This window comes from Chiloscyllium punctatum, chromosome 7 (assembly GCF_047496795.1).
Source record: "Chiloscyllium punctatum isolate Juve2018m chromosome 7, sChiPun1.3, whole genome shotgun sequence".
NCBI classification, from domain to species: Eukaryota; Metazoa; Chordata; class Chondrichthyes; order Orectolobiformes; family Hemiscylliidae; genus Chiloscyllium; species Chiloscyllium punctatum.
The window spans coordinates 121,422,662-121,448,534 of NC_092745.1; the positions used below are offsets into that span (position 1 = coordinate 121,422,662).

Consider the following 25,873-nt stretch of genomic DNA (forward strand, 5'->3'; position numbering starts at 1 on the left):
AGGTCTGAGAGTGAGTCAATTCACCAGAACTTCAAAACTATTGGAGTTTCAATGGTTATATGTTTTGTCTGTGGGGTAAGATTTCCAAAATCAGTGTGCATCAAGGCACATCTACCCATGTGAAGGTTCCTGTGAATTGATAGTGGGCAGTTCTTGAACTGGTTCTACAGCCTGAATAACATCACCCCATTACAGTGGTGAAAAAAAACTGCATCCCTGTCTGTGTATGGGTGAGGAGTTAGCTGATCATCCAATATGGAGAGACATGAAGACAGCTCAGAAACCATGGAAATGTGGGGACTGTGGGAAGGGTTTCAAATAGCCATCACAGCTGGAAACCCCATCAACACAGTCACACTGGGGAAAGACCATACAACTGTTCTTTTTGTGGGAAGGGAATGACTCAGTTATCTTCCCTTCTGAAACATAGACACACTTACACTGGGGAAAGGCCTTTCATCTGCCTTGAGTGTGGACAAGGATTCAGTGACTCATCCATGCTGTGGAGACACCAGCGAGTTCATATAGGGGAGGGGCCACTCATCTGGTCTGAGTATGGGAAGGGACTCACTCGGTCATCCCACCTGCTGTAACAGTGAGTTCACACTGTGGAGAGCCAATTCACCTGCCTCAAGTGTGGGAAGAGATTCAGTAGCTCATCCTACCTTCTGACACACCAGCGAGTTCACACCGGGGACAGGCCATTCCCCTGCTCTAAGTGTACCAAGGCATTCTCTCAGTTATCTCAACTTAAGGTACATAAACTGGTTCACAATAACGAGAGCCTTTCAAATGTTCACACTGGGAGAAGAGCTTTAAAGGCAGATATGATATACTGGAACACCAACACATCCACACTAGGGAGAGGCCATTCCCCAGCTCTGTGTGTGGGAAGCGATTTGTCAAGTTACAAAAACTTCTGAGACACCAGTGAGTACACACTGGCTGTTACGTGCTGCCTCTGTGGTAAAGGATTTACTCAGTCATCCCTACTGTTGAGACACCAGCAAATTCACAAATGACAGCAGGAAAGGCATCTGTTGCTGCTGTTGTTCTTAATAAAACTTTGATCCATCCCCCTGCAGGACCAGGAAGGAGATGCAGTGGAACAGGGAAATACAAGGTGCTTGTGACATGGGAAGGACAGCAAAGCGTGGAACTGTGTCACATCCAACAATGGAGAGAGAGAAACTGACTTTCACTCATCGCGTTTTAGTTAATTTATTTGAAGCGTGTCCCTTTGCAGGCAGAGCTGGGTGAGTGCACACACTGACAGAGGCACAAAAGCAGATTCACAAACACACACATACAGACTCTTTGTGGGGTTGCACATTCTTTCTGTGTCTGCATGGGTTTCCTCCCCAGTACAAAGATGTGCAGGTCAAGTGAATTGGCCACAGGAAATGCAAAATTCTAGGTTTAGGGTGTGGGTCTAGGTAGGAGGCTTTTCGAAGGTTGGTGTGGATGTCATGGGCCAAATGGCCTGCTTTCACTCTGTGGGGATTCTAAAACTTATATAGACACTCTTCCAGCACTCCGTCCCCCATTGAAAGCAGAGTTGGTCAAATATACACAGACACACTCAAACTTCCTTCTAGGACAAAGTGTGTTATCGCACAGACAGGGGTTCACACAAACACATACTGACATACAGATATTCACGTCCATATAGAGATACACACAGACCTCATGTACCTCAGCATTTCATCATGGTTGGTTTGTTTAATGGACTCAAGTTCATGTGTTAAATAACGTGTTTATTTCTACAATAGATAATAGACAATAGACAATAGACAATAGACAATAGACAATAGACAATAGACAATAGACAATAGACAATAGATGCAGGAGTAGGCCATTCTGCCCTTCGAGCCTGCACCGCCATTCAATATGATCATGGCTGATCATTCCTAATCAGTATCCTGTTCCAGCCTTATCTCCATACCCCTTGACTCCACTATCTTTAAGAGCTCTATCCAATTCTTTCTTAAAAGAATCCAGAGACTGGGCCTCCACTGCCCTCTGGGGCAGAGCATTCCACACAGCCACCACTCTCTGGGTGAAGTAGTTTCTCCTCATCTCTGTCCTAAATGGTCTACCCCGTATTTTTAAGTTGTGTCCTCTGGTTCGGCACTCCCCCATCAACGGAAATATGTTCCCTCCTGCCAGAGTGTCCAGTCCTTTCATAAGCCTATACGTTTCAATCAGATCCCCTCTCAGTCTTCTAAACTCAAGGGTATACAAGCCCAGTCGCTTCAGTCTTTCCGTGTAAGGCAATCCTGCCATTCCAGGAATTGACCTCGTGAACCTACGCTGCACTCCCTCAATAGCCAGAATGTCTTTCCTCAAATTTGGAGACCAGAACTGTACACAGTACTCCAGGTGTGGTCTCACCAGGGCCCTGTACAGCTGCAGAAGCACCTCTTTGCTTCTATACTCAATCCCTCTTGTTATGAAGGCCAGCATGCTATTAGCCTTCTTCACGACCTGCTGTACCTGCATGCTTGCCTTCATTGACTGGTGGACAAGAACACCCAGATCTCTCTGAACAGCCCCTTTACCTAATTTGATACCATTGAGGTAGTAATCTGCCTTCCTGTTCTTGCCACCAAAGTGGATAACCAGACATTTATCCACATTAAACTGCATCTGCCATGCATCTGCCCACTCACCTAACTTGTCCAGGTCACCCTGTAATCCCCTAACATCCTCATCACATTTCACCCTACCACCTAGCTTTGTGTCATCAGCAAATTTGCTAATGTTATTGCTGATACCATCTTCTATATCATTTACATATATTGTAAAAAGCTGCGGTCCCAGCACGGATCCCTGCGGTACCCCACTGGTCACTGCCTGCCATTTCGAAATGGAGCCGTTAATCACTACCCTTTGTTTCCTATTAGCCAACCAATTCTCTATCCAATCTAGTACTTTGCCCCCAATCCCGTGCGCCCTAATTTTACTCACTAACCTCTTGTGTGGGACTTTATCAAAAGCTTTCTGAAAGTCCAGGTACAGTACATCCACTGGATCTCCCTCGTCCATCTTCCGAGTTACATCCTCAAAAAATTCAAGAAGATTAGTCAAGCATGATTTCCCCTTCATAAATCCATGCTGACTCTGTCCTATCCTGTTACTATTATCCAGATGTGCCGTAATTTCATCCTTTATAATAGACTCCAGCATCTTTCCCACCACTGAGGTCAGACTAACTGGTCTATAATTTCCTGCTTTCTCCCGCCCACCCTTCTTAAAAAGTGGCACAACATTAGCCGCCCTCCAATCCTCAGGAACCAACCCCGATTCTATTGAACTCTGGAAAATAATCACCAGCGCATCCACGATTTCCCGAGCCACCTCCTTCAGTACCCTGGGATGCAGGCCATCAGGTCCCGGAGACTTATCAACCTTCAGACCTAACAGTCTCTCCAACACCAAATCCTGGCAAATAGAAATTCCCTTAAGTTCAGGTCCTTCAGCCACTGTTACCTCAGGGAGATTGCTTGTGTCTTCCCCAGTGAACACAGATCTGAAGTACCCATTTAATTCCTCTGCCATTTCTTCGTTCCCAGTAATATATTCCCCTGCTTCTGTCTTCAAGGGCCCAATTTTTGTCCTAACCATTTTTTTGCCTTGGACATACCTAAAAAACTGGTTGATTTATTTGTAGAATCCCAAATTCATTAAAAGTAAAGTTGCTGACTTGTTCATTTCAGTCCCATTTGCACCTTGTGTTGATCTGTGTAAAAATCCTGTGTTCCCTTGTGGAATAAATTTGTATCAAGTGGGTGCAGAAGCCTGTGGTCCATTGTGCAAATGAACACGTGGTATGGTTGCAGCTGGTTTGAAACTGCAGCTTTGTCCTTGTGTGGATTTTAAGTCTGGGGTTAATGTGTGAGGTGAAGAGATGGGGGAGGAAAGGAACAGACAGAGGAAATCTAAACTATTGAACTGCTGCTATCTCTCACACCTCCTTCTCCCCTCTAGTTTCATAAAGATGTTTCTTGCAGTTCTACGTAACCTGGGGGAGTTCTACTCCAAGTAGAGGAAACTGACTGGATGAGCTAAAATTTGGATATAATCTGGGTGGGCTTTGATAGACAGACCTGACAGTATTTATTGTAGGCCCTGGCAGCCATTGTTCATTTTGCCATGGGAATGGCGTAGGAGGTGAGTGTTGGAGAGAGAGAGAGAATGTGTGTGTGTGTGTGCAGGAGTAGGATCTATCCCTCATGAGAGAGAGGGAATGTGAGAAACCATTGAGAGAGCTGTGACCACTGGAATGATGAGCATCCGCTCCTCAGTCTCTGTCTTTTCTTAACTCCTGGGTGTCTCTGATTTTTTTGCCTCTCTCACACAGGGTGGTTAAGACATGTAGCAAACTTGCATTCAATGATTAATTCTCTGACTATAGGTATTGGGACGTTATTTTGAGGTTGTATACGATGTTGGTGAGGACTCTCCCAGAGTATCATGTCCAGTTCCAGTAGCCCTCTTATAGGAAGGATACTATTAAGTTAGAGAGTGGGCAGAAGAGATTTCCCAGGATGTTGCTGTGAATGGAGGGTTCGAATTATAAGAGTTTGTATATATCTATATTTTCTTTACTGGAATGGAGGAGGTTGTGAGGTGGCTTTATAGAGATTTATAAAATCATGAAGGATACAGATAGAGTTAATAGTCAGTGTCTTCCCCGAGGATGGAGGGTTTCAAGTCTGGGGGTGTATTTTTAAGGTGAGGAGAGCAACTTAAAAAAGACATGAGGCAAATTTTATGACCCGTATTGCCTCCAGCACATGGTTTTTCAGGCCCTCCACAAACAATGCACCTCCCCAAATTTTACACCTTCCCATTATACAGCTCCCTCAATTTTGTGGCCCCATAATTTGAAGCCCACCCCAAATATCTGCAGGACCTTTAGGGTCCCTTATATATACAGTCATAGAGATGTATAGCATGGAAACAGACCCTTCGGTCCAAGTCATCCATTTTGACCAGATATCCTAACCTAATCTAGTCCCATTTGCCAGCACTTCTAACTGCGACTCCACTTTCAAGAAACTATGAACCTGCACTCCAAGGTCTCTTTGTTCATCAACACTCCCCAGGACCTTACCATTAAGTGTATAAGTCCTGCCCCGATTTGCCTTTCCAGAACGTAGCACATCACATTTGTCTAAATTAACCTCCATCTGCCATTCCTTGGCCAATTGGTCCATCTGATCAACATCCCATTGTACTTTGAGGTAACCATCTCCACTGTCCACTACACCTCTAATTTTGATATCATTTGTATACCTATGGTCAAATCCAAATCATTTATATAAATGACCAAATCAGTGGAATCAGTACCATTCCTTGTGGCATTCTACTGGCCACAGGCTACAGTCTGAAAGACAACCCTCCACCACCACCCTCTGTCTTCTACCTTCAATCCAGTTCTATATTCTCGTGCCCCCAAATTTTTCACCCCTCCACATGTTCTGTCCGCAAACCCCCCCCTCCCCCCACCTTCCTGCTCAGATTTGGCATTCAACCCCTTTCTCCAAGTCTTTCACTTCCTCCAATATTATCACTGTCCCATATCTGTGTCCATTCACAATATGTACACATTATTTTTTCTCTTTCCAATCACACCCCTAAATCTTATGCTTTTTAATTTTGACCCAATTTTTAAGCCATGTCAAACCCGTTGATTAAATTCCAATCTCGAACTCTCACCTGAATATTTGTTATTCGATATAAAGCAATCCTGAACCTCTTGATTAGATTCTGATATGTAACTCATTTATGATTCTGTTATTCTCTATATAAACCAAATTGAACACCTGATTAGATTCCATAAGACCATAAGACATAGGAGTGGAAGTAAGGCTATTCGGCTCATTGAGTCCACTCCGCCATTTAATCATGGCTGATGGGCATTTCAACTCCACTTAGCCGCATTCTCCCCGTAGCCCTTAATTCCTTGTGACATCAAGAATTTATCAATCTCTGCCTTGAAGACATTTAGCATCCCGGCCTCCACTGCACTCCGCGGCAATGAATTCCACAGGCCTACCACTCTCTAGCTGAAGAAATGTCTCCGCATTTCTGTTCTGAACCCTGCGGGACACCACTTGTCACCGGCTGCCATTCCAAAAAAAAACCATTTATCCCAACTCTCTGCCTTCTGTCAGACAGCCAATCCTCAATCCATGCCAGTAGCTCACCTCAAACACTGTGGGCCCTCACCTTACTCAGCAGCCTCCTGTGTGGCACCTTATCAAAGGCCTTTTGGAAGTATAGATAGACCATATCCACTTGGTTTCCCTGGTCTAACCTACTTGTCACCTCTTCAAAGAATTCCAACAGGTTTGCCAGGCACGACCTCCCCTTACTAAATCCATGTTGACTTGTTCTAATCTGACCCTGCACTTCCAAGAATTTAGAAACCTCATCCTTAACAAAGGATTCTAGAATTTTATCAACAACCGAGGCTAGGCTAATTGGCCTATAATTTTCCATCTTTTGTCTTGATCCTTTCTTGAACAATGGGGTTACAATAGCGGTCTCCCAATCATCCTGGACTTTCCCTGACTCCAGTGACTTTTGAAAGATCTCAACCAACACCTCCGCTATTTCCTCAGTCATCTCCCTCAGAACTCTAGGATATAGTCCATCGGGTCCAGGAGATTTGTCAATTTAAGACCTTTTAGCTTTTCTAGCACTTTCTCTTTTGTAATGGCAAACATACTCAACTCAACCCCCTGACGCCCTTTAATTGTTGGGATATTATTCATGTCTTCCACTGTGAAGACTGACGCAAAGTACTTATTAAGTTCTCCAGCTATTTCCTTATCTCCCATCACTAGCCTTCCAGCATCAGTTTGAAGTGGCCCAATGTCTACTTTTGCCTGTCATTTGTTTCTTATGTATTGAAAGAAACTTTTACTATCATTTCTAATATTACTGGCTAGCCTACCTTCATATTTGATCCTCTCCTTCCTTATTTCTCTCTTTGTTATCCTCTGTTTGTTTTTATAGCCTTCCCAATCTTCTGATTTCCCAGTGCTCTTGGCCACTTTATAGGATCTCTCTTTATCTTTGATACATTTCCTGACTTCCTTTGTCAGCCATGGCTGTCTAATCCCTCCCCGGATAATTTTTCTTTTCTTGGGGATGAACCTCTGTACTGGAGTCCTCAATTATACCCACAAACTCCTGCCATTTTTGCTCTACTATCTTCCCCACTAGGCTCTGCTTCCAGTCTATTTTCGTCAGTTCCTCTCTCATGCCCTCATAATTATCTTTGTTTAACTGTAACACCATTATATCTGATTTTGCCTTGTCTCTTTCAAACTGCAGACTGAACTCTACCATATTATGATCGCTGCTTCCCAAGTGTTCCCTTACTTTAAGATCTTTTATAAAGTCTGGTTCATTACATAATACTAGGTCCAAAATAGCCTGCTCCCTTGTGGGCTCCATGGCAAGCTGTTCCAAAAAGCCATCCTGTAAGCATTCCAAGAATTCCCTTTCTTTGGATCCACTGGCAGCATTATTTACCCAGTCCCCCTGCATATTGAAGTCCCCCATGATCACTATGACCTTGCCTTTCTGACATGCCTTTTCTATTTGCTGGTACATGTTGCGCCTCTGGCCCTGACCACTGTTAGGAGGTCTGTACATAACTCCCACTATGGTTTTTTTGCCTTAGTGGTTCCTCAATTCCACCCACATAGACTCCACATCATCCGACACTATGTCATTCAGTGCCATAGATTTAATTTTGTTCTTAACTAACATGGCCACCCTGCCCCCCTCTGCCCACCCCCTGTCTTTTCGATAAGTTGTAAATCCTTGGGTGTTTAACTGCCAGTCCTGAACCCCCTATAACCATGTCTCTGTGATGCCTACCACATCATAATCATTCACGATGATCTGTGCCATTAGTTCATCTCCTTTGTTATGAATGCTACAAGCCCGCTGCCACTACCCGCTACCAGAAAGTAATTTTAATAAAAATTGCCTTACCTTATCTGCAGTCTTCCAAGTTCGTCCTACCTCCGCTGCTGCTCGCACTTAAAATGGTTGTTGGCGTCGAAGGGTGAGTATTTATACTCACTGCTTACCTTCCCGGCTACCCCTCTGGTCCTCGTCACTTCCTCCACTGCTCCCGCTCCTTCTGTGAAAGAGAAAAACACCGCTGCCCGCTACCGGTAAGTAATTTTAATAAAAACTGCCTTACCTTATCTGCAGAAGAAAGTGAGGACTGCAGATGCTGGAGATCAGAGCTTAAAAATGTGTTGCTGGAAAAGCGCAGCAGGTCAGGCAGCATCAAAGGAACAGGAGAATCGACGTTTCGGGCATAAGCCTTTACCTTATCTGCAGTCTTTCGAGTTCGCCCTACCTCCACTGCTGCTCGCACTTCCAATCTGTACGTCACTCCCATGTGTGCTATTTGAAATATAAACTATCCCGAATCCCGCTATTATATCCAAACTGTAACTCATTCCCTGGGACCTGTTACTCTGTATATAAATTACCCCAATCCCTCGATTAGATTTCAGACTGTCACTTAATCCCCCACATGTTATGCTCTATATAAAATGTCTGATCGCCTCAATTAGATTCCAGTTTGTAACTTATTCCTTGTTGTGTATTGCTATATATAAACTGAGAGTCCATCAATGACATTCAAGTCTCTAACTCAGTAAAAACTGGTTGAACATTACGCTGGGAGCAAGAAAAGAGAACACTGCAGTTCAATACATTCTTAGTTTTGTGAAGTGCAGTGGTTCAATAAGGCAGCTCACTAACACTAATTTCATGGAGATGCGTCTTGCAGTACAGATATGAATAGGGGATAAATGTTGGCCCAGTCAGTGATGCTGTCATCCTGTGAACAAAATGAAAAAAAATCCTTTTGTCTTCCTAATCACTTGCTGTATCTGCAGATGAACTCAATTTGATTCACAAACCCCAAATCCTCCATTGGCTCAGAGTCATGGAACATTTCCTCATTTAAAGATCCTTTATTGATTATTGCTGACAAACATCACACTCTCCACTTTACTCCAAATCCGACAATGTTTTACCCACCGCTGACCATTTCTACGTCTCTCCATGTGCATACCTCTTACATCTTCTTCACCATTCACCTTCTAAACTAGTTACACCAAGAGAATGTTCAATGTTTAAATCAAAGACTGATTTGAATTGATGCCTATTGGAAATACAAGTATCTTTCTGACACACTCTGTCTCTTGTTCAGTGTATGTGTCAGTATCTGTTGCTCTCTCTTTTCACGGAATATCTGTCAAATGCCAGATCCAACCCTTAGCTTGTTTGTAGCCCATCCAGCCCAGGACGTATCTATTTTCAGATCTTCCAAATTTGCTAAGACCTCCTCTTTGTCAAACTCAATCCCATCTAATCTTGTAGCCTGGATCTCTGTATTTGCACTAACATCGCCCTTTTCCAATGTGAACACTGATGAAAAGTATTCATTAAGTGTTTCTCCTATGTCCTCAGATTCCATACACAACTTTCCACTACTATACTATTGGCTCTAATCTTACTCTAGTCATTCTTTTATTCCTGATATACTGATAGAAGGCCTTAGGGTTTTCCTTGATCCTATCTGCCAACAACTTCTCATGTCCCCTCCTGGCTCTTCTTAGCTCTATCTTTAGATCTTTTCTGGCTAACCTATTTCAAGTGTGTCCATCGCCTGCAGTTTCCTTCCCCATCCTGTGCGTCCTAAATCTTGCCTCATCGCATCATAATTGCCTTTCCCCCAGTTATACCTCTTTCCCTGTGTTATGTACTTATCCTTGCCCATTGCTATTGTAAACATAACTGAATTATGGTCACTATCACCAAAGTGCTCACCTACCTCCAAATCTAACACATAGCCAGGTTCATTCCCCAGTACCAAATCCAATATGATATCGCCCCTTGTTGGCCTGTCTACATATTGTGTCAGAATCCCTCCTACACACATTGAACAACAACTGACCCATCTTAACTACTTGAACTATAGTATTCCTAGACAATATTTGGTAAGTTAAAGTCCCCAAAACAACTGCCCAGTTACTCTCACTCTTGTCGAGGATTATCTTTGTTTTCCATTCCTTTACATCTCTGGAACAATTCAGAGGCCTTTAGAAAACTCTCAGCTGGGTGACCTCTCCTTTCCTGTTTCTAACCTCAGCCTAAACTACCTCAGTGGATGAGTCCTCAAATGTTCTCTCAGCTGCTGTAATACTATCCTTGATTAATAATGCCATACCCTCCCCCCTCTTTTACCATCATCTCTGTTCTTGCTGAAACATCTAAATCCCAGAATTTGCAACAACCATTCCTGTCCCTCCTTTAGCCATGTCTGTGAAATGGCCACAACATCGAAATCCCAGGTACCAAGCTTCCAAATATAAGTATTTCTGACTGACTACCTTATAACCTCTTACTGGATTAGTGGTGCTGGAAGAGCACAGCAGTTCAGGCAGCATCCAACGAGAACAATGACTGCAGATGCTGAAAACCAAATACTGGATTAGTGGTGCTGGAAGAGCACAGCAGTTCAGGCAGCATCCAATGAGAACAATGACTGCAGATGCTGAAAACCAAGTACTGGATTAGTGGTGCTGGAAGAGCACCGCAGTTCAGGCAGCATCCAATGAGAACAATGACTGCAGATGCTGAAAACCAAATACTGGATTAGTGGTGTGCTGAAAACCAAATACTGGATTAGTGGTGAACCTCTGAAAAGCCAATCTATAACCATTTCCAAAATACTTGCTCCAGCTTGACTTCAATCCGAACCGAAGATCTTCCATCCTATGGCCTGTCAGCAATTTAATTTCATTGACAAGAAGTAGGCCATGAAGATTCATGAAATTCTATCTTTTATTTTCAGAGCCTTGGCTTTTTTTTAATAGTAATCTCTGCAGTGTCCTTTGTGTTGTGTGACCGTATCAGAGGGAATACAGTCCTTACTGTAGATTATAGTTCAGGTGTTAATCAGAAATTGATACTAGTCTTAAGGGTCAGTTTTGCTTTATAACAAATGGATTATTTGGAAATTTTGCTGAAAACAGGTCTGGTGGAAGCCTCCTTCATTCTGCGCAGTACATAGGAATTAATTGGCTGTTTTGGTGAACAAATCAATGCATCTCCACAGGTAGTGTCACTGATGGTGTCATGGGGCTGTACTGTAATTGATTCCCAGCACATTCGTCTTGTCGCAGTCTAAATTAGTTCTAATCTCATTCCTTAAGGAGGGCTATACTTGCATTGGGAACCATTCAAAGGAGGTTCAGAAACCATTGCCCAGCATGAAAGATTTGTGTATGTACCCCACTGGAGTTTAGGAAAACGAGTGTTGGTCCCAGAAAAACATATAATATTCTGATGGGACCTGACAGGTTAGCTACTGATAGGATTGTATCTCTTTGGTGGGCATGGGGGAAGGAATCTATAACAGGGAAACTTTGTTTAAGAATTGAGTCTGAGGTTTATGACAGAGATGAGACATTTCTTATCTCAAAGAGTTGTGTAAGTTTGGTAAGAGAGCCATGCAGGCTGGGTTATTGAAAATATTAAAGTCTGAAGAACACATTTTTCATCAAAAAGGGATAGACAGTGAGGCCAGTCATAATTCTATTGGATGGTGGAGCACAGTCAATGGGCCAAATGGTTGAATCCTGACTGGTCAATCGTTAACTTGCTGTGATCTGCAGCTTTTATTTCTTAATAACAAGCAATTACCTATCTTTTATATTATCTAAAATATTTCTTATGCCTCTATCTCTCACCTGCATCAAGCATATAATTCAGGAATGCAGGAAAAGGGAATGGAAAGAGAAGCTGAAATGTGGAGGTGAAGTCAATGAAAAGTGGGAGATAAGCTGAAAACAGGGTGGTGGGGGGAAGAAGAGAAAAAGCATGAGAGGACAGGCAGAAAGAACAAGAGTTGGGCAGTAAAATGGACAGATAATAGTATACCAAGGAGAAAGAAATGTTGGTAATGGGTTGGCTGTGCTGAAAACAGCCCAAGCCATGATAGGGTGTGAGCTATGATGGTCCATCAGGCATAGGAGCAGAAATAGGCCATTCAGCCTATCAAGGCTTCCACCATCAAAGGAGATTATGGCTGATTGGATAATTAGAAGTATTAGAATTGCTACAGTGTGGAAACAGGCCCTTCGGCTCAACAAGTCCACATCGACCCTCCGAAGAGTAACCCATCCAAATCCATTCCCCTACCCTATTATCCTAAATGTACCCCTGACTAATGCACCTAAGCTACACATGCCTGAACACTATGGGCAATTTTGCATGGCCAATTCACCTAACCTGCACATCTTTTGGATTCTGGGAGGAAACCGGAGCACCTGAAGGAAACCCACACAAACACAGGGACAATGTGCAAACTCCAAACAGTCGCCCATGTCCGGGTGAGGCAGCAGTGCTAACCACTGAGCCACTGTGCCACCCACAAAGTTCAACTCCAGTTTTCTGCATTATTCCCAAAACCCTTGAGCCCCCTTAAGTACAAATCTGTGGACACACTCACCAAGTGTTCATTAGCAAATTTTAAATGTCTGAGTTCAGGAATGTGATGTGAAGGTTCAGCGGAGCTGTTGTGCCATCAATGTGTTCGCACCGACTAGAGACCATTCAAGTGCTCTCACTGTGGGACTTGGAGCTGATGGTCATGTGAACTCACTGTCCACCAGCAAATTCACACTGGGAAGAGAACCATCATCTGTTCTGTGTGCCATAATTTGGAGGTGCTGATGTTGGAATGGGGTGGACAAAGTTAAAAAAATCACACAACACCAGGTTATAGTCCAACAGGCTTATTTGGAAGCACTAGCTTTCAAGGTGCTGCCTCTTCATCAGTTGGTTGTGGAACATGACAGAATTTATAGCAAAAGGGTTACAGTGTCATGGAGTTGTAATGATATATTAAGCAATTTCAGTTCAAAATCACACAACGCCAGGTTATAGTTCTTAAACAAATTTAGATTACATCTTTCATCTTTTAGAATGGGATATGATGGTTTAGGTTATTTAATATGTAAACCCCAGAACTCCTTTTAAATTACAGTCTTAAGGTAGCATCTGCATAACTAATAATATGTATCATATCAGTTCAGACAATGCATTAAATGCGTGAAGGCAAAGTCTGTCCCAATGTTGAGTAGTTATATTTCTAACGTGGGGATTACAGAATCTTACATGGATTTATGCAACTTTTGAGCCAAATAAAATGTAATCCTGCAAATACAAATTCACTCCATAAATGTACATGTGTGCGTGTGCAGGAAAGACAGAGTGGGTGTGTGTATGTGAGGGTGTGAGTGTGTGTGTGAGTGCATGTGAAAGAGTGTCTATAGGTGTAAGCTTGGTCAAGTATGTGTATGAGTGTGATTGAGTATAAGCCTGTGAGAGGCTGCATGCATGGTTGAGAGTGCAGGGGGTGCATGTGAGAGAAAACTTGTGTATGAGAGCGAGTCTGTGTGTATGTGAGAATATGCAGTGTGTGAGAGAGATAGTGCATAGTGCAGTGGGGTCACCTGCACTATATACACTCACACACTCACATAGACCCTTTCTTATATGCACACATCTATGCTTTGTGCCTAAGTTTTAGAGAATGGAGGCAAATATATTTATCCTGATTGGAGAAGGTGGTTGGACAGACAAAACGAGATCAGTGGTTTTGGCCGTTCAACTTACAGAAACATTGTGAGAATGTAAGGGAAATTAAGATCACAGAATAATTCAAAAAGCAGTCTTTTAAATGTCAAAACTTAGATTAGCATCAAATATTCAAGACCAATAACGCAGCAAATCTGGCAGATACATATACTGTCTGACATGTGGAGAAATGAACACCTGGAAATCTTTCTCCTCACCTGATGTTGTTACCAAAGATCTTCTTTTCTCTCTTTTTTTCCTCAGTCTATTCTTGCAGGAACCAAAGGGAATGTGATAATTTCTCGGCATGAGGAAGTGTTCAGCTAGCTCCTTCTAACGCACAGTCAGTATGTCATCAAACCCAGATTGAAGATACAGGATCGAGACGATAGTAACATGTAAGAAAAGTGAGAACTCAAACAGTGTGAAAAAAGCAGCATCTGTACGCGAGGAGGAGGTAAGGTCTCATGCCTGAGAAAGAGTTTTATGGACTGACAGTCAGATACACAAATGGGCTAAAGTTGAAACTAACAATGTAGCTTTGATGATGTGACAGTGACATCACAGTGACAGTGACGTCACAGAGTGTCTGGCCATAACTGGGTGTTAAATATTACAGATTATAGTGAATTGGAAATGAAAATAAAGGATGGAGCAACTAGATAAAAGGAAGGCTACCCTGTGGTGCATTTATAACAAAGGATTATAGATAATGAAAAGCAATATGGAGATTCCATTTAAATAAAACAAAGAACTGTGGGTGCTGGAAATTAGAATCTAAGACTGAAATTGTTGGAAAAACTCAGCACACCTGGCACATCTGAGGGGACAACCATGAACTCTGCTTTCTCTCCCCAGATGCTGCCAGACCTGCTGAGTTTCTCCAGCAATTCCTGTTGATATGATGGAGAGTCTGTTGTTATAATTAGTGGAATCATGTATTAATTGAGAAATTGGAGAAATTACAACTAAACTCAAGGATTTGAAGGGAATCCAACATTTTTTTGATTGAACAGAACAATAGGTCCATTAAAAACAAGATGATAACTAGGGTAAGGGTGGGACCACTCAAGGATAAAAGAGGGAAATTGTGTTTGAAGGTGGAGGATGTGCCTGAGATCTTACATGTGTACTTTGCATTGGTGTTCACCTCAGGGAAGGATATGAGGGATAATGAGATTTGTGTGGAGCAAGGGAACTTTTTAGATCAAGAAAGAGGTGGTGTTGGATTTCATGAAGAACATTAAGGTAGATAAGTCCCCAGGGCCAGATGATTATCTACCCCAGGTTTTGTGAGGACACAACAATGGATATTTCTGGGCCCTTGTTGAAGGTCTTTATCTCTCCCCAAACCACTGGAGAGGTCGCGAAGAATTGGCAAATAGCTAATGTTGTTCATCTGTTCAAGAAGGCATACAGGGACAATCCAGGAAACTATCGACCAGTGGGTCTCACATTGATGGTTGGGAAACCATTGGAGAGAATTTTAACGGATAAAAATAGTGCATAGTTAGAAAAATATGACCTTCTTAGGGACAGCTAGCATGGCTTCATACAGGGCGGGTCATGACTTACTAACTTGTTTGAATTTTTCAAGGAGGTGACAAAGGTGATTGATGAGGGTAGAGCAGTTGTTCACATGGATTTTAGTAAGTCTTGCAACAAGGTTCTTCATGGTAAGCTCATCCTGAAGATTGAGATGTATGTGATCCACAGTGACTTGGCTATATGGGTTTAGAATTTGCTTGCCTATAGAAGACAAAGGGTAGTGGTGGGAGGGTGATTTTCAGGCTTGATGACTGTGGCTCATGGTGTTCTGTAGGGATCCATACTGGGACCTCTACTCTTTGTGATATATATTTGTGACTTGGATGAAAATGTACATGGGTGGGTTAGTAAGTCTGCAGATGATACAAGGATTGGTGGAACTATGGATCACATAGAAGGTTATCAAATGATACAGCAGGATATCATTGCAGATATAGGTGGAGAAATGACAGTTGGAGTCTAATCTGGGTATGTGTGACTTGCTGCATTTTGGGAGATCAAATAGTAAAGAAAATTATATAGTTAGTGGCTGGACTCTAAACAGCACTGAACCACATTAGAAACTTGGTGTTCAAATTCATAGCTCATAGAAAGTGGCCATGCAATGGGGTTGGTAAACAAGGTGTATGGCTTGCTTGCCTTTCTCAGTCAGGGAATTGAGTACAAGAGTCACATTCCAGCTTTACAGGACTTTGGTACAGCCACATTTAAGAGTATTGCATTCGATTTGGCTCACCAAGTTGCATGAAGGATGTGGGGAATTTGGAAAACATGGAGTAGAGGTTTCCCAGAATGCTGGCTGAATGAGACAGTATGAGCTACAAGGAGAAGCTGGAAAAACTGGGCTGTTTTCTCTTGAGTGACGGAGGCTGAGGTGAGACATGATAGTAGTTTATAAAGTTATGAAATGCATAGATGGGGCTGACAGTCAGAATCATCTTCCCAGAGATGAAATGTCTAATACTATGGGGGAGGAAAGTTCAAAGGAGACGTGACGGACACATGTTCACACCGAGAGTGGGAGGAGTCTGGAATGCACAGCCAGGGTGGTGGTGGAAGCTGATCTGATAAGTGAGTTTAGGGCACTTTTAGATAAGCACATGAATATGCAAAGAATGGAGGGATATGGACCAAAGGCAAGCAGAGAGATTAGTTTAATTTGGCATCATGCTCAGCATAACATTGTGGGTCGAAGTTCCCATTTCTGTGCTGTACTGTTCTATCGTTAAGTGTACAAGTCCTGCACTGATATGCCTTAATGAAATACAACACTGCACATTTATCTAAATCAAATTGCATTTGCCACACTGTGACCCATTGATCAAGGTAGTCTGAAATAACCTTCTTTACTGTCCACTATGCCATCAATTTTGGTGTCATCTTCAAATTTACTAATCATCTTCTTACCAGCTACTAACTTATTATTCACATCCAAATCATTTCTATAAATGACAAAGAAACAGCGGATCCAGCATTAATCCTTGTGGCACACCACTGATCATAGGCCTCTGGTCCAGGAAGGAAACATCCACCACCACTCTGTGTCTCCCAACTTCAAGTCAGTTTGTATCCAAATGGTTTGCTGTCCCTAGATTCCATGTGATCTAACCTCGCAAACTATCCTGAGCTACAATTGGAGGCAAGGGTGGACATTTCTGGGGCCCTGGCATGGATATCGAACACTTCACTGAAAATTGTTGAAGTGCCAGTTGGGCGGAAGATGACTGATATGGTTCCTTTGTCCAAGAAGTAAAGAGGCCTGGTTAACAGGGAAGTCTGGCAGTCCGGATACAGAATTGGCTGGCCCATTGAACGCAAAGGCGATAGTAGATGGAAAATATTCAGCCTGGAGCTCGGTGATCATTGGTGCTCCGCAGGGATATGTGCCATTGTGATGTTTACAAATGACCTAGATGAGGAAGTGGTAGGCTGGGTTAGTATTTTTGCCGATAGCTCGAGTGGTGGATTGCGTGGAAGGCTGTTTTAGGTTCAAACAGGACACTGATAGATTGCAGAACTTAGCTGATACGTGGCAAATGGAGTTCAACCTGGATAAGTGTGAAGAGATTCATTTTGGAAGGTCAAATTCGAATGCAGAATCCGGGGTTAAAGGCAGGATCCTTGGCAGTGTGGAGGAACAGAGGGATCTTATGGTCTTCATCCAAAGTTGCCAACCCAAATTGATGAGGTTGTTAAGAAGGTGAATGGCGTTTTGGCTTTCATTAGCAGGGGACTGAGTTTAGGAGCCGCAAGGTTACGCTGCAGTGCTATAGAACCCTGATTAGAAGATACTTGGAATATTGTGTTCGCATCTGGTTGCCTCATTATAGGAAGGACATGGAAGCTTTAGAGAGCGTGCAGAGGAGATTTACCAGGAGACTGCCTTAAACATGAGGGCATGTCTTATGAATAAAGGTTGAAGGAACTAGGGCTTTTCTCACTGGAGCAAAGATGGATGAGCTCTGTACAAAATGATGAGGTGTACAAGTTGATCAGAGAGGCATAGATAGAGTGGATAGCCAGAGCCTTTTTCCATTGGTGGAAATGGCTATAATGAGGGGGCATAATTTTAAGATGACTGGAGGAAGATTTCAGGGAGCTGTCAGAGGTAGGTTCTTTAACAGAGAGTGGTGGGTGAGTGGAATGCACTGCCAGAAGTGGTAGTAGAGTCAGATACATTAGGGACATTTAAGCAACTCTTGGATAGGCACATGGATGATAGTAAAATGAAGGGTACGTAGGTTAGTTTGATCTTAGAGTAGGATGAAAGAATCTGCACAACGTCGATGCACGAAGAGACTGTACTGTGCTGTACTGTTCTATGTTATATAAGGGCAGCAGCGATAGTTCAGGTAATTTCAGATCAGTTAGCCTGATGTTCGTGTCATAGAGTCATAGAGTCCTACCGCATGGAGACAGGCCCTTTGGCCCAATCTGGTCTGTGCCGATCAAAATATCCGTCCACGTTAACTCCATTTCCCTGCACTTGAATCCATATCCCGTTAATCCTTTCGTATCCACGTATTCGTCAAAATGCTTTTTAAATGGTGTTAATGTTGTGGGAGGGAAGTTATTACAAATAAATATGAAGGGCAGGATTATTCAACATGGAAAGCCAGGGATTGATCAGAGATAGTCAGCATGGATTTGTTAGAGTGACATCCTGTCTGAATAACTGAATTGAGATTGTGGAAAATGTGACAACATACATTGATGTGGGTTCTGCAATTGATACAATTTACGAAGACTTCAGTGAGGTGTTTGCCGAAGTCCCTCATGGAGGCTGGTCCAAAGGTTAGGCATACATGAGATCCAAGACAAGGCAGCAAACTGAACCAAAACCTGGCTTACAAATGGGAGGAAAAGGATGATGATTGTGATATTTTTTTGTAATTGTAAGTTTGTGACCAGTGGTGTACCATGGGGATTGATGCTGGGACTGTTGTTGTCCATATGTACACAAATGACGTGAATGTAAAAGGTAGAATTAGTAAGTTTGCTATTGTGATAGTGAAGAGGATACCTCAGACAGATAATGATCAGCTGGTAATTTCAGCAGAGAAATGCCAGATGGATTTTAATCCCAATAGGTGTGAAATGATGTATTTTGGGTCATCGGAAAAGGGAAGGTAAGGTATGAGAAACAGTCAGCCCATACAAATTACTGAGGCAAAAAGATATCATCGTGTAGAAGTCCATAGATCCCTGACTGTAACAACACAGGTAGATAGGGGGTGGTGAAGAGGTCACATGGAATGCTTCCTACCATGAATTGGGTCATAGAATATAGGCAGAAGGAAGTCATGTTCCAAATTTATAAGCCATTTGTTAGGCCACAGCTGGAATTCTCTGTGCAGTCTGAGAGAAAAATAAAAACAAAATCACCCAAAGTGTGCTAGTTATAGGCAAGATGCTGCCTGAGAGAGTGGTGCAGACAATATGTAAGAAGCATCAGGATGAGTACTTCAAATGCAAAGCCCTAGGAGGCAGGGGACTGAATATAGGTCAATGGAATTAGTGTAGTCTGCTGTTTATTGGTCAGCATAGACACGGTGGTCTGAAGGGCCTGTTTCGATGCTGTATGTCCCTATGAAACCAAAGGGATTCACAAATATTCTTCAAGAAAGGGATCTTGCCAGCAAGTCCGAGTCTGGTTTCTGTGAGAAGTGGAAGAAACAGGAAGGAAAAGAAGTTTAAATATTTACTACTCAACCAGACCTGCGTCAGAATCTCCCAACCCCTCACTCTCACAAAACCTCAACCTCCACAATCTAAAAAGACAACACCAACAGGTGTCTGTGACAACAATCACCTCCCAGTCACACACTGTCCTGACCTGTTTGACATCCAGTACGGGGTGATTTCCTCCAATTAAATTTTGGGAAGATTGAAGCCATTGTCATCATCCCCTGTTAGAAAATGCACTCCCTCAGCACTGATTCTATCCCTCTCCATGGTAACTGTCTGAGGCTGAACCAGACTATTCACTCAATTGGTGAAATATTTCACCCAAGATTTGCTTCCGATCTTATGTCCCCCATCATCAATAAGACCACCTCCCATTTCCAACTCAGTAACATCACCCGGTTTGACCCTGGTCGCAAACATCATCAACCAACTCTCATCCATTCCTGTGTCATCTCACACACTCCCAGTTGACCTCCCACATTCAACCTTCCTGTAATCTTGACATTATCCAAAACTCTGCTGCTTGAGTGCTTCCTATCACCCAGTCTTGTTCACCTGCCTTCAGTCTGTGCTCGCTGATGGACACATTTCCTGGGGGGCAAAGCACAAGGATACTGAAATTCCTATCCTCATTCAGACATTGCTCCGTTGCACTTCTGTCTCTTGGTAACCTCCTCCAGCCTCACAACTCTTTGAGATACAGTATATCCTAAATTTCAAACACCTAAGCATTCCTGATTTTAACTATCCCTTCTCTATCACCAAGCTTTACTTACCAAGGCCACGTGCTCTTGAATTTACTCCCTAAACCATCCTGATTTTTCAACCCCAATTCCTTGTTGTTAATTTGGACCAATATCGCCGGTGATTCAGTATCATTTGGTCACTACTTACCCAGCAGCATCGCAGGAGCATCTTCACCACACAGACGGCAGCAGTTTTGAACTTTCACCACACGTTACTGGGCAGAGGCAATATATACTAATATCTATGGAGGGAGAAACAGCATTAATGTTTCAGGATATGCTGAAAGAAATACAGGGAATAAACATAATGCAGCATTTGATGGTTAATATAAGCTCAGACACAGAAGAGAGAAGGACTGTAGTGCAGAAAGGACAGCTTTTGACCAAAAAAGATATTTTGGGAAAGTAAATGCACAGCAAATGGTCAAAGGATGACCCAAACTCAAACTTCAGTGGGTGCAGAAAAGAATTACCGGGATGTTGCTGGGACTGGACAGTTCGAGCGACAGGGAAAGGCTGAATGGTCCAGTGCTATTTTTCGTTGAACATCAGAGGCTGATTTTTACATTATAGAGGTTTGTAAAATTATGAGGGATGTGGATAGGGAGAATAGCCAAGATCTTCTTTCCGGAATGGGGAAGGATAGGTTTAAGGAGGATCTGAGGGACAACTTTTTAGGCAGAGCATGGTAAGTATATGCAACAAGCTGCCAAAAGAAGTAGTGGAGGCGGATACAATTACAATATTTAAAAGACATCTGGATGGCTATCTTAAAAGGAAGGGTTTTGAGGGATATGGGTCAAATGCTGCAAATGGGAATCGATCAGGTTACAATATTGTGTCAGACAACATGGAAACGGACACTTGGTTCCAATCAGTCCGTGCTGAACAAACAAAACTAGTCCCACCTGCCTGTTCCTTGCCCATATTTCTCCAAACCTTGTCAGGTTATGGTCTTACCCAAATGTCTTGTAAATGTTGTAATTGCACCTGCATCCACCACTTCTTCAGAACATTCAATCCACACGTGAACCATTCTCTGTGTAAAAAAATTGCCTCTTAGGTCATTTCTAAATCTCTCTCCTCTCACCTTAAATATATGTCCCCTAGTCTTGAAATCGCCCATCGTAAGGAAAAGACAATTACCATGAACTCTGTCTATACCTCTCTTTATATTATAATCTTTTATCAGGTCACTTCTCAACCTCCTACACTCCGGTGAAAAATATTCTAGCCTATTCAGCCTTTCTTTATAACTCAAATCTCCCATAACTGGCAATATCAGGTAGATCTCTCCTTAAGCCCCCTCAGCTTTTTAACATTTTTCTTATAACTGGACGACCAGAACTGGATACTATTCCAGAAAAAGGCCTCACTATTGTCCTGTACAAACTGTACAAAGTGTGCCAAATGCCCTTTGAACCACCTTGTTTGTATGTGACATAAACTTCAAACAATTATGTTCCTACATCCCGAGGTCCTCTATTCTACAACACCACCATTAACTGCATGAGCCTTCCCCTCATTTATTGCACCGAAATGCAATACCTCACATTTATCCAGACTGACCTCAATCTGCCATTTTTCAGCCCATTGACCCATTTGATCAATATCCCTTTGTAATCTTAGGATACTTTATTCACTGTCTACTATTCCACCAATTTTGGTGTTGTTTGCAAACCTACTAACCATTCAAATCATTTCTATAAAAGACAAACAAAAGAGGACCCCTGTGGAACACTGCTTGTCACAAGCCTCCAGTCCAAAAAGCAACCCTCCATTATTACTTTTTGTCTCTGGCCGTTAGGCCAACTATGCATCCAATTGGCAAGTTCACACTGAATTCCATGTGACTGTACTTTACTAATTAGTCCACTATACCGACCCTTGTCAAAGTTTACTAAAATCCAAGTAAACAATATCTACACTGTGCTATCATCAATTTTTTTTGGTTACTTCCTCAAAAAAGCTCAGTCAAGTTTGTAAGACATGATTTTCCTCAAAGTAAACCATGCTGACTATCCCTAATCAATTTATGCCACTCTAAATGCCCATCAATCTTATCTATGATAATCACCTCCAACAATTTACCCACAACCAAAGTGAGACTCACAAGACTATAGTTCCCTGGCTTCTCTTTGTAAGCTTTTCGGAAACAAAGGTACAACATTAGCCACCCTCCAGTCACCAGCACTTCTGTTTGTAAGTTTGCTCGCTGAGCTGGAAGGTTTGTTTTCAGACGTTTCATCACCATACTAGGTAACATCATCAGCGAGCCTCCAGTGAAGTGCTGCATTACTGAACTAAACAAACAGACCTCCCAACTATCCAACCCAAACTTTGGCTTCACTAATTGTCATCACAAAATAGAACAAAATAGAGGAAACCTACAAAAACATGAACAATATCCTTACTGTCATAAAATTCACAAAAGAGGAGGAGAATGACAACAGATTCCTATTCTGAGATGGCACAATAGAGCAAACAGTTAATGGGGAACTTCAAATAAGCTTCTACAGTAAAACAACACACACAGATCAAATACTTAATGACAGAAGCAATCATACCAATATCCACAAATGGAGCTGTATCAGGACATTATTTCAACAAGCCACAACACACTGCAGCACCCAGGAAACACAAAAAGCACAAGAAAAATACCTATACTGCATATTCAATAAGAACGGGTACCCAGTAAATACAGTCCGCCAATTTTTCAATAACAAAACCAAACAAGCAGACAATGCACCTAGAAGCTCTAGCCATATTACCTTACATCAAAGACATCCAGTATTCTCAGGCCTGTTGGTATCATGGTAGCCCACAAACCTACCAACATATTTAAATAGAAGCTGATTAACGTAAAAAGACCATATAAAAACAACCAGCAAAACAAATATTATTTATAAAATACCTTGCAAGGACTATAACAAAGAGTACATCAGATAAACAGGCAGAACACTACGCACTAGGATACATGATCACCAACTAGCCACAGAAAGACATGACTCGCTATCACTGGTATCGTTAAATACAGAGGAAGAAGGACACCACTTTCACTGGGACAACACATCTATCCTAGGACAAGCTAAACAGAGACATCCACAAAATTCTTAAAAGCATGGCATACTAACCAGAACTCCATCAATAAGCACATTGATTTGGAGCGTATCCACGATCCTCTGAGAAAAAATAACTGGAAATGATATCAACCACCCTAAGAAACCAAGACACATAAATAAAAAGCTGGACAGGACATGAGTACTTCACTGGAAATTCATTGATGATGTTACTGCATGTGGTGATGAAATGTCTGAAAAGAAGTCTTCCAGATCAGCGAGCTAACTTACAACCAGAACCTCAACCTGAGCTACAAATCTTCTTAAAAATTGCAATCAGGCACTTCACACATAGTTATAGTTGTTGCAAATATTTCTGCAAGATGTCTCCTAATTTCCTCCCTTACCTCCTAAAACAGGTCTTGGAGAGATATCTACCTTTACATTCTCTATGCTTGCTCTTTTAAAAACATTAAAGTTTATTTCTCTGCATTCTCCAAACTCCATTTCTTTCTTCACAGTAAAACTGACACAAAATATTCATTGAGTATGTCTCCCAACACCTGAGATTCAACACAAAGACAACCTCCTTGATTTTTAAGATGCCTGACCTTCTCTGTAGTTACCGTTATGCTGTTCATGTGTTTGTAGAATCTCTTGGCACCATTCTTAACCTTATCTGTCAATTTGAAACTCTCCTCCTGGAGCCTACAACTCGAAAGAAATCAGAAATACTGGATTCAGAGAAAAATATCACAGTTAAGGAAATCCCTGGGAGCGGCTGATTTCACCTTGTAATTGTTGCTATGTGATGTCATCATCCTCAGGATTACAGATAATTTGAGTCTGTACAAACGAGAGATTATCCACACATTGGGAATCCTTGGAATAGCAGGGTCCGTGAGAGGGGCGGATTGGTTCAAGACTGAGGGATTTGCGACGTGAGGGAGAAACTGAAGCTGAAGTGAGAATAGACAGAGCTGTAAGGATTTATGATTGGGTTCAGTATGTGAATGTAAGCAAAATGTTCATATCACCTGATACAAAATGGATCAGGGATACAAACTTAAGATTTTGGACAAGATTGACAAAGAGGATGTGTAGGAGAAACTATATAAAGTAAATGGTAATGACTGGGAGGTCAACACTCAATGGCCTCTAATATCCACTACCTGGTGAATGCCCCAATTCTGTCAGATTCTTACATGTTGTTAGGTTGGAGATTTCTGTATGTGAACACTCTTCAAATATTCTGGAAAATAAGTTTAGAAAAGACAGTGTCAGGCAAGACAATGCAGCAAGAAGTGGACAATACCCAGACTTGGGCTGACAAGTAACAAGTGACATTCACGCCACATAAATGCCAGAGAATGATCATCACCAATTCTTATCCTTGTCATTCAACTGTGATACAATCATTGAATCCTCCACTGCCAACATCCTTGGTGTTGCCATTGACCAACTGGACTCACCACATAAACACAGGGGCTACAAGAGCAGGTCAGAGACAAGGGATTCTGTGGTGAGTCACTCACCTCCTGACACCCAAAGTCTATCCACCGCAAAAAAGCACAAATCATGAGTGTGATGGAATACCTGCCACTTTCCTGGAAGGGTGCAGCTCCCAACAACATTCAAGAAGCTTGACACCATCCAGGAGAAAGCAACCCAGTGAATTGGCACCACATCCACAAATATTCAATCTCTCCATGAATAGCGCTCAGTAGCAGCAATCTGCACAATCTACAGGATGCATTGCAGCAATTCACCAAAGATCCTTAGACAGCACTTTCCAAACCCTCAACCACTTCCACCTAGAAGGACAACAGCAGCAGATACATGGAAACACCACATCCTGCAAGTTCTCCTCCAAGCCACTCACTGTCCTGACTTGAAAATATACCAGGCAGAAGTGGGTACTACAGATGTTGGGGATTAGAGTCAAGATTAGAATGGTGCTGGAAAAACACAGCAGGTCTGATGCTGCCTGACCTGCTGTGCTTTTCCAGCACCATTTTAATCTCGACCAACCTCCAGCATCTGAAGTACCCACTTCTGCCTAGTTAATTTTAACCTTACTGTGAACCCCCTTCTAAGGATGCCTACCTTGAAGAAGTTCTCCTCCAAAAGAAAGGATGCTGTGCTTTTCCAGCACCACACTAATCTTGGAAATATACCACCATTCCTTCACAGTCGTACGGTCACAATCCTGGAATTCCCTCCCTACCGGCATTGTGGGTCAACCTACAGCAAGTGGACTGCAGAGATTCAAGAACACAGCTCACCACCACCTTCTCAATGGCAAATAGGGATGGGCTATCAGTGCTGGCCAGCCAGTGACATACAAGTTCCACAAATGATTTAAAAAAGGTAAGAACTCAGACAAGTTATTCCCTTTGTTTGATTTTTTCTGTGTGCATGTGCACCTGTCCAAGCCTTGGTGAAAGACTGAGTACTGCAATATCAGCTTGTAGATGTTTCTCTGTCCATCAAGACTGTCAGTCCTACTGAGTTTCACCAGCACCTTCTATTTCCCTTTAGAAAATCAGAAGGTTCATTTCCTTCTGGCCCAGAGCAACCACATATGCTCCGTGCTGCACATTGCCCATCAATATTATTGGCAGACCTTTGATTCAA

General features: G+C 42.4%; 2 long non-coding RNA genes across 4 annotated transcripts in view; one reads left to right on the top strand and one right to left on the bottom strand.

Moving 5' to 3' along the window:
* Positions 1-25,873, bottom strand: part of LOC140480101 (uncharacterized) — a 46,094-nt gene that overhangs the window by 19,604 nt on the left and 617 nt on the right. Inside the window, exons 2-4 of one of the 2 annotated variants that reach the window (XR_011961189.1) lie at positions 24,442-24,488; positions 20,326-20,419; positions 13,914-14,028 (exon numbers count right to left, since the gene is read on the bottom strand). This is a non-coding gene — a long non-coding RNA (uncharacterized lncRNA). Of the gene's footprint in view, positions 1-13,913; positions 14,029-20,325; positions 20,420-24,408; positions 24,489-25,873 lie in introns of both variants that reach the window. The other variant, XR_011961190.1, reaches the window with a different exon arrangement.
* LOC140480102 (uncharacterized) overlaps positions 8,140-25,873 on the top strand; it is a 28,266-nt gene continuing 10,532 nt past the window's right edge. For both annotated transcript variants that reach the window (XR_011961191.1, XR_011961192.1), the window contains exons 1-3: positions 8,140-8,204; positions 13,960-14,152; positions 25,430-25,606. This is a non-coding gene — a long non-coding RNA (uncharacterized lncRNA). The remainder of the gene's footprint in view (positions 8,205-13,959; positions 14,153-25,429; positions 25,607-25,873) is intronic.